The sequence below is a fragment of the Pan troglodytes genome, chromosome 22 (assembly GCF_028858775.2).
Source record: "Pan troglodytes isolate AG18354 chromosome 22, NHGRI_mPanTro3-v2.0_pri, whole genome shotgun sequence".
NCBI classification, from domain to species: Eukaryota; Metazoa; Chordata; class Mammalia; order Primates; family Hominidae; genus Pan; species Pan troglodytes.
In genome coordinates, this window is record NC_072420.2 from 29,511,516 (window position 1) to 29,526,545 (window position 15,030).

Here is a 15,030-nt window from a genome sequence, read left to right on the forward strand (position 1 = left end):
CTGCACTCCAGCCTGGGCAAACCTTGTCTCACACACAGACACACACACACACACACACACACACACACACACACACACATTTATTTTCTCACAATTTCTATGGATCAGGGATCTGGGTACGGCATGGCTTCTCTGGCTCAGGGCCTCTCACCAGGCTATAATCAAGGTGTTGGCCAGGCTGTGGTCACCTCAAGGCTCCACCGGAAAAGGACCTGCTTCCACACTCACTCATGTGGCTATTGGCAGGAATTAGTTCCTCACAGGCTATTAAACTGAGGCCTCAGTTTCTTGCTGGCTGTTAGCTTGGAGACGTGAGTCCTTGCTATGTGGACCTCTCCATAGGGCTATTTAGAACATGGCAGCTTGCTTCCTTCCTTCTATAGCAGGGCTCCAAGACAGCAAGAAAGAGAGGACTGCAAGCCAGAAGTCACAATATTTTACAACCTAATCTCAGAAGTCATATCTCACCACTTTTGCCACATTCTGTTTGTTAGAAGCAAGTCACTAAGTCCAGCCACATTCAAGAGGAAGAGATTATACATGTGTGTGAATATTATAGGGGCCCTTCTCAGAGGCAGCCCACCATGACAGACAAGTCAAGCAGTGCTCTGGGAGGATTGGAGGCCTCCATCTACCCCATCCCAGCAGAAAAAACTCATGCTCCCTATAAGAAGCCTGTCCATGGGTGAAATGACAGAGGATGGGATACACGGCACATGCTGTGTCATACCCATCAATTGCATAAATAAATCTTGAATGAGGGAGGAAGTGGTGGAGAGAGGCTATAAGCTTTAGGCTAAAAAAGCTGGGGGAAGGGAGAAGAGGGAAGGAGCAGATCTTTTCAAATCGAAAGGAGCATTAGTAGTAAGGAATGAGAACCCGCTAATTCTCACAATACCCTGTTTATATTATGATGCTCAATTTACATATAAAGAACTTGAAGCTTATAGAGCTTGAGTAACCCAAGGTCACATAGATACTATGTAACGGAGCTAGAATCTATAAATATTCAATTTCTGAAAAAGTGCCATATTCTGTGTAATAATTATATGTCCCATACTCAGAATCTGTTGGAAGCAGCTATCTGATGAAGACATTTATACTTGCCCATGAAAATATCCCGTTTCAGGAATGATGCTGCCCCATTCTCTCTGTGTCCTTAGATGTCCCCTAAATCTAAAGTTTTATGAAACAATGGCTTGGCCAGGAAACAAAATACACACCTGGCTTAGAAGTGAGCAGTCCCTCACAGGAAGGGGAACATCACACTCTGGGGACTGTTGTGGGGTGGGGGGAGGGGGGAGGGATGGCATTAGGAGATATACCTAATGCTAAATGACGAGTTAATGGGTGCAGCGCACCAGCATGGCACATATATACATATGTAACTAACCTGCACATTGTGCACATGTACCCTAAAACTTAAAGTATAATAAAAAAAAAAAAAAAAGAAATGAGCAGTCCCTTCATGACATAGGGCTAGAGAGAAAAGAGAAAAAAAGAGAAGTGAGCAGTCCCTGGAACCACCTGCAAGCTGTCTGGGAACTCTGCAGAGCACCCTAGGACTGCACAGCCTGTGCCTGCAGCCGTGAACCTTGCCAGTAGCTGGTAGCCCACACAGAGGTGGTGACATGCAAGGCAACTTGTCCAGAGTCCCTGGGTGGCACGTGTCACTCCTAGAAACCTAGCAGGTCAGAAAAGCATTGCTTTGAACTTGAGACAAGATAATTGCTTTCATCAGCCACCCAGCCTCTCCTGCCGTTTTGTTCTAGGACGTGGGCTAAATCACAGATGGTGACACTTGGCTTCCTGCTGCCTTTGAGGTACAGGGCTGGACAATGGCTATTTCTAGCCATACATGCTGCACAGAAGTAGAATGACCAGGGACTATCGTCTCTTCAAGATTTCATGTCCTGTGTTAAAGAGAATGGGAAAAATATTTACTTGAATGGCTGTATAGTTCTACGTGTGCTGTCATAGTTAGTGTCCTTTATTAAATGGTATTTCAGTGCCATTGTGTGCCAGGCACTGTGATGTGTGCTGAGGGTCACTGATGAATAAAGCAGGAGCACACATGGTCTAGTGTGAATTCCCAAAGATAATACAGCATGTGCTGGCATCAAGGGATGTCCCAGGTCACGTAGCATCTCCTAGGATGGACTGCATATGTGAAGGGGATTCACAAAGGCAGAAGACTGTGCGTTGTGGACATCACTATCAATTTCCCTCTCTGGGACCCAGTTCACTAAGTTACTCTTTCCTCGCCCAGAAAAAAAGAAGGCTGTAGGCAGGAGGAGTGGGGGTAAGCATGAAAGGGACTGGCAGGGGGGCCACAGGTAGGGATAAGGGAACTTGTGTAAATAATGTTTCCCAAGGAGACGACAGAAAGGATCACCAGCACATATCCAGTATGTGCACCCAAATCATCTGAGATTCTCCACTCCTCAGAGGGAAAGACTGTGCCTGAACAAGAAAAACTTTGATTTTTGCTGAGTCTCAGACCTGACCATTATTCCCTTCTCCCAAATGTCTTTCAAAATCCTCTGTCTGCCTCTAGATAAAATTTTGCTTGTCGGTAATACCCAGGTACCTCCAGAATAAGGACTGTGCAATATTGAAGCTTCACTGGGGTCAACTTGTGCTCTACTCATCACGTCTCCCAAACAAAAACATTAAGAATGACTGGGCGTGGTGGCTGACGCCTATAATCCCAGCACTTCGGGAGGCCGAGGCGGGCGGATCACAAGGTCAGGAGATCGAGACCATCCTGGCTAACACGGTGAAACCCCGTCTCTACTAAAAATACAAAAAATTAGCCGGGCGTGGTGGTGGGCACCTAGGGTCCCAACTACTCGGGAGGCTGAGGCAGGAGAATGGTGTGAACCCGGGAGGCGGAGCTTGCAGTGAGCCGAGATCACGCCACTGCACTCCAGCCCAGGCAACAGAGCAAGACTCCGTCTCAAAAACAAACAAACAAACAAAAACATTAAGAATAAGCAGCAATATTGTTTACACAAATTGTGTGGTCTTCCATTTCCCTGTTTGTAGCAGAATTCCTCTTAGATAACATTGGCTTTGTTTCTCAGCTAAGCATCCACAACAGTCTCCAGCTGAAAATCCCATCACGTACCCTAAACATCCAATAACTGCCTCTTCCTGGGACATACACACAGGTCTCATGATAAAGGAACCAGTGATGCACTTGTGGACCTCTCTACAGTTGAACCTGAACATGTATTTCCTCCACCCACACCTTATATTTTGCTCTTCCTTTTCTCTGTGGGTCACTAATGTTTTGACTTAAGTTACCTACCCACTCCCCCCAACCCCATTTTTCTCACACACAGGAGTTTTGCCCCGTGTAACCTTTTGGTAGCCTGACTGCCACCCTTTGCAAGCCACTGGTTTTTTTTTTAATAATAGTTTAAGTTCTAGGGTACATGTGCACAATGTGCAGGTTTGTTACATATGTATACATGTGCCATGTTGGTGTGATGCACCCATAAACTCGTCACTGTTTAGTCTTCCTCTGCGACAGCCTCTCCCCACCCCCTTCCCAGCAACGGCAGCCCTATTGCTGATCCTTTTTCCCCTTCACACTAATCTTCCAGCAATCTCCATCCACAGAAGTCTGTTCTAACATTTCTTGGTTCATTTAGGAATGGTTCATTTACCCCCTTCCCAGCAACAGCAGCCCTATTGCTGATTCTTTTTCTCCTTCACACTAATGTTGCAGCAACCTCCATCCACAGATGTCTGTTCTATCATTTTTTGGTTCATTTAGGGATGGAGAAAAGCCATTATCATCTTTCCTGGGAGAGGGTATTAACATTGGATGCCATTGCAGACCTCCTATTACTGAAATACTGTAGCAATCAAACCTTCTAAGTCCAAGATCCCTAATATCCATATCAGGAGTTCAAAATGAAACTGAGCCACTCACATTTGCTTCACACACCTGCCTGATTATCTTAGGAATATAAAGTAGACAGTAGCCCCCCGAAGAAGAAATCCAAGTTTGCAAACAGGCTGAGTTCACTGAAAACAGTTTAGACTCCACACAGAGACACACTGCATATATTTATAAATATAAGTTTTAAATTCTGACAGCATGAGTACACCACTGAAATGTTTTCATCTTTGTTTTTTATATCTGTTGTCTGCCACGGCAGACAACCCTTCACTGTGTCTGCTTTCAACTATAATCAGAAATTTGGCAAGACAACTTTTTTAAATATTTTATTTATAATTTGCAATCATATTTATAATGGTGAAAAGGTGAGTTGGTAAAATAATTTACCCTGAGCTCCTGATCATAAAAAGAAGTTTATAAATGAATTGTTTTTACATGAAGGGGCAGTGAGGAACTTTGATATGACCCATGGAATAATCCTGATTGAACCCATGCCACAGCTTTGATCAGCTCTGTGACGGTGTGCTGCCTAAGTACCTCACTGAAATGGGTGGGTCTCATCATGAGTCAACAAAAGCTTTCTATCTGAAGAATCATCAGTTCCAACCTTTCTAAATGTGGCAGTGTGCACGCTCAGCATTAAGACAAGTTTGGTGTCTGCTTATAAAGACAGACTTTATATCAATTAGATATTGCTCTGTAACAAACCAACCCAACGCTTAATGGCCCAAACAACAATCACTTGCATAACTCATGGTTCTGGAGGTCAGCAAGTCAGAGTAGGATAAACTGTGTGGTTCTATACTCGGCTGAACTCCCTCAGGCATCTGTGATCAACTGTGGGTTGGTCAGGTGGCCCTGCTTCTGGAAGTTGGCCAGCTTCAGTGGGGGCTCCTCGGCACTGCTTCATTGATCTCTCATTCCCCAGAAGGCTAGTCTGGGCATGGCTTCTTGATCTTGCCAAGGTTCCAAGAGAGAGAATAGAAGTGTATGAGGTCTTTTGGGGCTATGTTGGTTTTCTGTTGCTGCATAACAATTTCTACAAACTTAGCACCTTAACACAACACTCATTTACTAGCTCATAGTTCTGTAACTCAGAAGTCTAGTACAATAGGACTGGGTTCTCTACCCTGGGTATCATAAGGCTGAAATTGTGGTGTCACCTGGGCTAAGTTTTTAGCTGGAGGCTCTGGGGGTGAAAATCTGCTTCCAATCCCATTCTTGGTGTTAGCAGAATTCAGTTACTTGTGGTTGTAGGACTGAGGTCCCTGATTCCTTGCAGGCTGTCAGTGAGAGGCCACTTTCAGCCACTAAAGATGACCCACATTCCTTATTACAAAGCTCCCTCCATCTCCAAGACAGTCAGGGTATGTCAAGTTCTTCCCTTCCATATATAAAATTTGAGCAGCTGGGGAGATTTAAAAGAGGCTTCCCATAAACTCAGAAGTAAAAAGAGACAAGGGTCCCAGTAAATACAAAACGATTGGGGTTGGGGAGGCGGATTTTCTGTCCTCAGTGACGTTTTGTTGGTTGATTGGTTTCAGACCTTGGACTGCCTCTGTCTCTGACCACTAGACTCAGATTTAAAGAACTCATGTGATGAGGTCAGGTCTACCCAGATAACCTCCCTATCTTATGCTCAACGGATTTGGAAAGTTGGTTATATCTGCAAAATCTCTTTTGCTATATAACATAACATAATGACAAGAGTAATAGCTCATCATATTCACAAGTGCCAACCACAGTGAAGGCAAGGAGATTACACAAGAGTAAGGGTCATGGTGGAATTCAGCCTCCTGCAGAAGCCTGGGCTTGACCGGCTCATTGGCCCTTCTACCCCATACTAAAAACTAAAGCAGATCAGCCCAAATTTAAATGGTGGGAAAACAGATTCTACCTTTTGATGGAAGGAGCTACAAGGGCACATTACAAGGAGGGTAGACACAAGGAAGGGGTATAGATCGACACCAGATTTTGCAATCTACTACAGACAGGATATATGAGACTTAAAAAATCCAGGCAGCTCAATGCCTTATGATAGCTCTTGCTGCAACAAGGTGGCCTGCAGAGAGAGCCCACTTCTAGTTATTAGGATGAGAATATAGAAGGACAAGCAAGAAATGTCAGGCCCACACTGTCCGTGAAGTAGGATAACCCACCTCTATTTCCTAGCTGCTCCACTTCACAAAGCCCGGCTATCTTTGCCTCCTGCTCCTTCATTAGTGCAATGGAACAGCAAATCAGGATACTTTCACAGTTCTCTTAAGTGAGCCTAGAAGTGGGGAGCTGCTTGTTCACAAACTTGAAGCCTGAATATGTTAATATCCTTTCAGTGGCCGGACGCGGTGGCTCATGCCTGTAATCCCGACACTTTGGGAGGCCGAGGTGGGCAGATCAACCTGAAGTCAGGAGTTCGAGGCCAGCCTGGCCAACATGATGAAACCCCACCTGTACTAAAAATAGAAAAATTAGCTGGGTGTGGTGGCGCATGCCTGTAATCCCAGCTACTCAGGAGGCTGAGGCAGGAGAATCGCCTGCACCTGGGAGGCAGAGGTTGCTTTGAGTTGATATCGTGTCACTGCACTCCAGCCTGGGCAACAGAGTGAGATCCTTTCAGAAACCTGCTGTCTGTGTTTGGATACAATTAAAAAAAAAAAAAAGATGAGAGAGGCAGGCGCAAAAGAAATAAAAGTCACAACTGATCCAGTTGGGAAACTCAGAATTGACAGTTAGGTGTCCTTTCATTTATTGATATTTTGAGATTCACAGGGGTTTAAACTTTATTCTTCTAAGACTGAATAGTTCCCACCTCCCTTCCATATATAAAATTTGAGCAGCTGGGGAGATTTAAAAGAGGGTCCCCATAAACTCAGAAGTTAAAAGAGACAAGGGTCCCAGTAAATACAAAATGATTGGGGTTGAGGAGGCGGATTTTCTGTCTTCAGTGAAGTTTGTTGGTTGGTTGGTTGGTTGGTTGGTTTGTTGGTTGGTTTTTGAGTCAGGGTCTCACTTTGTCACCCAGGCTGGAGTGCAGTGGTACAATCTCAGCTCACTGAAGCCTCTGCTTCCAGAGTTTAAGCGATTCTTGGGCCTCGGCCCCCCAAGTAGCTGGGACTACAGGTGCGAACCACCCCACCCAGGTAAGTTTTGTAAAAGTAGAGATGGGGTTTCACCATATTGGCCAGAGTGGTCTTGAACTCCTGGCCTCAAGTGATCTGCCCACCTCAGCCTCCCAAAGTTCTGGGATTACAGTCATGAGCCACCACGCCCAATCCCTCAGTGGAGTTTTATCCACTTATTATAAAATGTTTTTGAGGCTTTAGAGGCAGAGCCAGAGAAAAGAAGACTGCAAAAATCTGCCTTTTTTTGTTTAGAAGTGTTGAAATCATGGCCTACTTGTGTTTTAATGGGTTTTCAGAGCTTAATTAGTCCATAGACTGTTTAAAAAAAAAAAAAAAAAGAAGAAGAAAAGATGAGCTGCTCTATGATTCCCCAGCTGCCTTAGAAATGTGCACCAAGTTTACGATGAAAACTTGTAAGGAACATATATTTATTTTAAGGATTCTCAAGAGCTCTGGAGAACTGTGCCTTTCTCTACATACATCACTTCACTGCTCTCATATCTCAGTTAAATGAGCTAAATTCACCAAGCCCTGCTTAACTTCACAAGCCAGGTCTGCCAGAACTCTGGGAGGTGTCCATTGCTGATTGGCAGCTAGCCAGTAATATACACAAAGAATGCAAGGATGAGAGGATGATCTACGAAGTAAAGAATCATGTTCAGGGAGAAACACAGGAAGGGGCAGGTTGGGAGCAAACACTGAAAAGCCAATTGCACTGTGTTTTCATTTGTTTGGAGAGGGCATTATGGGAGGGCTGGAGGATTGTTTCTTAGCTTCTTCCAATGACAGTCAGATAATTGCTGCAAGTGGAGAGCTCAGAAGAGCAACAATTTGCCAACACATGAGGGCCCCTCTTTACGTGTTCATCTTTTTGGTCACCTTCCACTTATGTATGTGTTATTGAAGTAGCAATGGACACTTTGAACTTTCTTTCTCAGAAAGCTATTAGCTTAGCTGGTGTTCTGTATTATTTCCACATTTAAGCAATAAAGCAGTGTTTCTTTGTAAAAATCTGACTTTTTTCAGTTAAGTTTGTTGCCAGATCTCCCAAAAAAGACAGCTGAAGTCTATTACATATGTTGATCGCTGTGATTGGGAGAAGGTGTTGGCAACCTTTTGAGTGGGCTGTGATGTTGCCAATGTGTTTTTCCAACAAGGTAAGGATGAGACAAGATAAAGGGCAAGGAAGGGGGAAAGGGTGCTGATGTGGACACAGAGAACGGCTCCCTCTTGCTGTCCTCCCTCTGCTTTCCATCAAGGTCAAGTGTCTCTTGTAAACACCAGCAGGGACAGTTCAATCTGCCCATCTCTGACACTTGGTTCTCCCTTTCAGAAGCCTTTCTGTGACCCGGGAAACAGTCCCACGGAGAAGCCAGGACCCTGGGCCTTCACCCTGGGGGCTCTTTATGCAGGTCACTGCCCCACTCCCTGAACTCCGAAACAACAGAGCTTACGTCCTAGGAAAACCTCCCAGAGATGGCTCTAGTCCCCAACATTTTTGCAATTGCAACATTTCTTATCCTATAATAATACAAAAACTTTCACATTTAAATGCATTCATTCAACAGAGGCCAACTTCAGCACATGCACTTCTGGGGCACTTGTGTTTACAATGGGGACAAAACAAGACAGTTGGTGTCCATGGGCAGCTTAATCCTAGTCATTTTGACGCATTTTGCTTTCAATTAGCTTTCTCTGAATAATTCTATGACCACATTGAAATCGTGAGTGACATCCTGAAATATACCTACACTGGATTGTAAACCACAGTGAAAAAATATATATAAATGTCGCCCTTTCCAGAAGCTCATGTGTACTTAAAGTGAAACCAAAAAAACCTAAATTAGGTATTCACAGATACTCTTTTGAGAAATTCGCAAGAGCAGCAAAAGTACACTGACATGCGTATTTCTGACCCCATTTGATGACCTGAAACATTTCCTCCCTCTTCATTTTCTATTGCTGAACCACAGTATTTTCCTGTTTGGCACAGATCAAGAACACAGCTCTTTCTCTTTTTTTGTTTTTCCCAGTGAGGCTATGAAATTGGTCATTCAGTTATTACAGTAAGGATTAGTAAGGACATTTCAAGCACAACTAATTAAAGACGTGTTTTCTGAAATTAAGATATTTTTGTTTAATTACATTAGAAGGAACTAAATATAATATGGTATAGATAAAAATAGACAGAATTACTCAGAACTGAGGGAAAAAATAAGTAGTGAGAAAATGTTAATAAGATCTGAATGCCATCTTCGTGGCATTTTTCCCTAAACTTCATCAGTTGGGAGAAAACTAAATCTTCAATATTAAAAACAAGTCTTATGAGCAAAAATTACCGTCCGGTCACCCTCCAGAGCAGGATGCTGTCTAAACAGAACTTTCTGTGATGATGGAAATGTTCTCTATCTGTACTGTCCCTATAGCCATTAGCCCTAGGTGCCTATTCAAATTTAAATTAACTAAAATTCAATAAAATTAACAATTCTGTTTTTCAGCGACAGTAGCCACATTTTAAGTGCTCAAAAGCAACACATGGCCAGTGTCTACCATATTGGACAGCACAGTTCTAGAAGCCAGGAAAGAAGGTTAAATACACAGTGAAAATACACACCCAAGGTTTTCCAAACATGAGTAGAAATGGGAAATTTTTCCCGAAAGACCTCTATGGAGCATGAGAAGAAAGGTCTACTTTGTATCATCTGGAGGATTTTTTCCTCTTTCCATCAAGTTTCAGCCAATAATTAAAACAAGTTAGCAATATTTTTCATCCCAACACCTTGTGTAAATTCTTGTCTTCCCCCAAAGAGTTCCCTTGATATGCGTTTTACACACCGTCTATAGAAAAAGCACTTTCCAAACACCCAGTGTATGTTTTTCATGTAAATTCACTTTTCTGATCCTTTTAGTATATTTATCATGGAAATTCTCTCTACTTAAAGCCTATCTATATCTTAGCAACCACAGTTTCCAAAGCTATTCCATGAAGCAGGTTTCTCTATTTACTTTTGTCTATTTGTGTAGCCCAGACCACGCAATAAGATTTTCAAACTGGCCAAAACACATGAACATAGACAAAGTCCTTTATTGTGTGGGTAACCCTTTGGAATGTCTTATTCCCTATGAGAGCTGACATAAAGCAGGAATTCAAATGACAGTGGGTCAAAACCTGAGGGCCAACTGCAGATTTCAGCCTACTTTACAGTCCGTTGGCTATCATAGCTTCCATATGGGCAATAGTGATTGTTTCTGAATTAATCCATGTAAAATATATCAAATCTAGTTGGACAGGATTTTTGTGGGAGAGAAAAGGTACCCTTCCTTCACCAGCCTCGGCTTCATGCTAAAGTATTTCACAACTACAGTGTTCTCATAAGCTTAGAATTCAAATGAGGCCAAAAACTATCAAAAGCAACCTGCTATCTTTACCTGACCCAGAAGTTTACAAGATTGAATTCCTAGAAATTATTGGCTTTATTCTTCTGGAGTCTGCTCAAGTCTAGATAGGCAAGAAAGAACCTAACAGATCAATGCCTCTTAAGGGAATTGATCCCTTCTGCCCAACTTCCTGGGCAGAGTGGCCTTGAGTGAACCATATTCAGAATTAGCTCCTGTGGAACCTGACTATGGATAAGTATGTTAATAAATACATTACATTTTTGAAAATTATGTAATGCATTTTTTTGGACACAGGGCACTGTTCATAACTGTATATATGCTTTACCTCTAATACAATTACTACTACAATTTACTTCCTAAGTTGGTTTCTGTTTGGTTAATATACACATGTGTTAGCTCCAAGATAACTGAAGAGCATTTTCATGCTCACCGAGCCAGCTCCAAACCAAGCACAATCCCAAATCTGAACTCTTATTTCTAAAGTCGAATCAAATCAGATGGGTCCTATGGGAAGAAATGAGACATGTCCAGGCCAACATCATGATTAGACCCATCTCCAATGTCACACTCACAAGTCAGTTTCCTAACCCACTCAACCCAACATTTTACCTCCAAAAAAGATGACACAAGATCATGCTTGAAACATATGGGGAAAGCATAAGCATGAAGTTTTAAAAGGCAGGGGAGGGAAAATGTGTGTATTAGGCATTCAGACCTAATACAGAAAGAGGTTTCTTTTTTTAACTTTTATTTTAAGATTTTAAGTTCAGGGATATATGTGCAGGTTTGTTACACAGGTAAACTTGTGTCACGGGGGTTTGTTGTACAGATTATTTCATCACCCAGGTTATTAAGCCTAGTACCCATTGGTTATTTTTCCTGATCCTCTCCCTCCTGCCACCCACAACCCTCCACTAGGCCCCAGCGTGTGTTGTTCCCCTCTATGTGTCTCTGCGTTCTCATCATTTAGCTCCCACTTATAAGTGAGAACATGTGGTATTTGGTTTTCTGTTCCTGTGTTAGTTTGCTAAGGATACTAAGGCCTCTAGCTTCATCCATGTCCCTGCAAAGGACATGATCTCATTCCTTTTTACGGCAGCATAGTATTCCATTGTGTATATGTACCACATTTTCTATATCCAGTCTATCATTGATGGGCATTTAGGTTGACTCCATGTCTTTGCTATTGTAAATAGTGCTGCAATGAACACATGTGTGCCTGTGTCTGTATAATAGAATTATATATATTTCTTCCTTTGGGTATATACCTAGTAATGGGATTGCTGGGTCAAATGGTATTTCTGTCTTTAGGTCTTTGAGGAATCACCACAAGAGAGAGCCTTCTTTAGAGGGAAAGCAAGCCTGGGTTTGAGGAGGTGACGGCAAACTATCGCTCAGGACCAAATCTGCCTCCTGTTTTTGTAAATAAAGTATTGTTGGAACACAGCCATGCCTGTTTGTATATGTATTGTCTATGGCTGCTTTCAGGGTAAAATGGCAGCTTTGAGCTTGGACAGAGACCGTGTAGCCCATAAAGCTGACAATATTTACTATCTGGATGGATCTGTACAGAAAAAGTTTGCTGGCCCCTGGTTTAGAGTTTTACATTTGCTGAAAACAGTAATTATTGAACAGTTTCTTTATGTTTGCCACAGAGCACCATTTGTGCCTTGGTCTTAAAGCAACTCTACATCTCATCACTTTGCTGCCATAAGTTCTGAGAACAATTATTTCTTTGTTAACATTTGGTAAACTTATCTCTAGGGACATAAAAGAAGGTTGGGAACATCTCTGAGGCTTAATTTCAAAACACGTTGAGTTTAACATGGGGATTCACCAAGTGCTGGTAGCTAGAATAATGATGTACTTATCCAAAGACTTTTCAAGGGGAGGCTACTGACTAGTGCTTTGTAGTACAGGCCGTGAGAGTAAACATGAAAAAAATGGGCATAATTCCTTTTCCAAGTTTTAATCATAAATGATCATTTTTTAAAAGATTCCAATAACTTACCCACTAAGAAAGAAAAAGGAAAAAAAATGGGGGAGGGAGATAACGACACAGTGGTTTTGTTCTAAAACAGTCATGTGCAATGTCATGGTGCCATCTACAGTATTTCAATATTTTCACCCAAACACCAGAATTTGAAGAAGCCCTATAGACACATATCTATTTATTGAGGGAGAAACGTTTTGCTAGCGCAACAGTATAAGAAGGCTTTAGGCTAAAATTTTCTCTGTGGTCACGGTCTTCTGTCTTCTTCTCCTCCTATGCACCATTTTTAAGTTTATTCCGTTTCCTGACAACTTCTTAGTTCCCATTGTGATAGTAAATATTAAAATTAATGAATGTGCTGTACCTGAGAGGAGTGCAATGAAACTGTTCAAAAACGTTGGGATTTAGTATCTGCTCACGTTCACACAAACACAGTCACTATTGTCAAATGCGCTGCAGTGGTGGAGTGTAGCAACAGCAGGGATGAGACCCAAAGGTCTGAAAAGCCAGTATTTTAAGAAGTCTTGGAAAATGTAGGGGTTGAAAAATCTAACAGGAGTGCTTGCTTCAGCAGCAATTTAGAGTAGATTAGCATGGCCTCTGCGCCAGGATGACATGCACATTCCTAAAAGTGTTCTGTGTTTTAAAAAAAAGAGAGAGAGAGAATCTGAGGGGATGTGTACGTTTGCTAGAGCTACTATAACAAAGTACCAGAGGCAGGGTCACTTCAACCCTGAAATTTATTTCTCACAGTTCTGGAGGCTAGACGTCCAAGATTAAGGTGTTGACTGGGTTGAATTCAGCCCATAACAGGAAATAAGGAGTTAAATAAAGCACTTGCTTCTATTGTTTGTACCTAAAGTTAACAGAATACAGTAAGTAACAAGTCATTGGGATGCAGGAAAGAAAAAAGAGAGTGAAGGAAGGAGAGAAGGTGAAGGGAGAATGGAAGAGAGGAAGGGAGGGAGGAAAGAAAAGTTTGATGAATGATTGCAGTCTAAACTGGTTCAAACAAGAGATCTTGTTTAATTAAGGAATTCATCCCATCTATGCCTATTAGGAGGAGGAAAAAGTCTAAAATAGAAGATGGTGAAAGTTGGATGACCCCAGGCATTAAGGCCATTCATCTTTAACTGTTATGCTTGAATCATGCAAATGGGTCTGGTAGCTACAAGGGTTGCTGTGGGTACTGAATGTTTTATTGTTCTGAGGCTATCAAAGAAAATAGCCATGGGACATATCGACCATGGAATACTATACAGCCATGAAAAAGAACAAGATTGCATCCTTTACAGAAACATGGATGGAACTGGAGGCTGTTATCCTCAGCAAACTAACACAGGAACAGAAAACCAAATACCACACGTTCTCACTAATAAGTGGGAGCTAAATAATGAGAACTCATGGACAGAAAGAGGGAAATAGCAGATACTGAGGCCTACTTGAGGGTGGGGGCTGGGAAGAGGGAGAGGTTCAGAAAAAACTATCTGATACTATGCTTAGTACCTGAGTAATTAAATACTCTGTACACCAAACCCCTGAGTCATGAGTTTACCTATATAACAAACCTGCACATGTACTCCTGAACCTAAAATAAACATTAAAATATTTTTCAAAAATAAAATAAATTAACAATTAGAAAAAGAAAAAAATGAGACAGTAAATAGATCCCGGGAAAAACTGTCCCCAGAAGTGTTCTTTTAAATTTACACTACAGATGTAATCCAAGTTGAGTAAAATAGAAAGGCATGGATTTGCTGTTCCTGAAAGTCATTCATGGTTAATTGCCAAACACTTTCATCTGCAGTGTCTGTGGAAGGGTAGAACCTTAAGTAGTTTTTCATTCTCTGACTACTCAACTAGAAAGGCATAAGAGGCAACTCACTCTATGATATCTCACTGTTTGGCCTCTCCTGTTCCATAGTAGCAAAGGATTTTTGCACTTATCCACTAATTTATGATTTCTTCTTAATAAAGGAAACAAGAGCCTCTATTTATTATGATTCCTGCCATGTGTGAGGCTTGAGCTGGGTATTTCACATACATTATTTCATTTGATAATCACCTTTTCAAACTCTTCAACCACATAAATGCATTACAGAGAGCTATTTTAGATAAACATGGTTATAAATATGTAAACTATATAAAACCATATTTTAGAACCATTCTGTTTCATGCTTTTAGAAAATCTTACTATAGACCATAAATTAAAAACAGTAAATTATAAACCAAACACTTTTATGGGGTTTTTTTGGTCTTGCAGTTCTAGCTGAAGGAATACTGCACTTTAACTCACATGCTGATTAATTTTATTCACAAATTTTGAATTATAAAATGTGTAGAGTCACAGACAATTCAATTTTTTCAACACCCATTTTCCCAAGACAATAACCAAAGTATACATACAGTAGCCACTATTGGCAAAAAATGTATTCCTCATTTATGGAAAAAGTGCAAATAAAGAAAAATTGCTGTTTATAAGCATAATTCCAATGACTGCTGCGAGTGGGAAGCACAGTGATTTTGTGTTAGATTTCTAAGAGCTTACAAGATGGAAGCTTGTGGTGTAAGCATTTAGTGGTGCAATACTGTCATCTCGTGGT

At 41.6% G+C, this 15,030-nt stretch overlaps 1 protein-coding gene and 1 pseudogene across 3 annotated transcripts in view; one reads left to right on the forward strand and one right to left on the reverse strand.

Moving 5' to 3' along the window:
- Positions 1–15,030, reverse strand: part of N6AMT1 (N-6 adenine-specific DNA methyltransferase 1) — a 305,712-nt gene that overhangs the window by 151,549 nt on the left and 139,133 nt on the right. The gene's annotated exons all lie outside the window — the stretch shown is intronic.
- Positions 12,974–13,073, forward strand: LOC112206689 (U6 spliceosomal RNA; annotated as a pseudogene).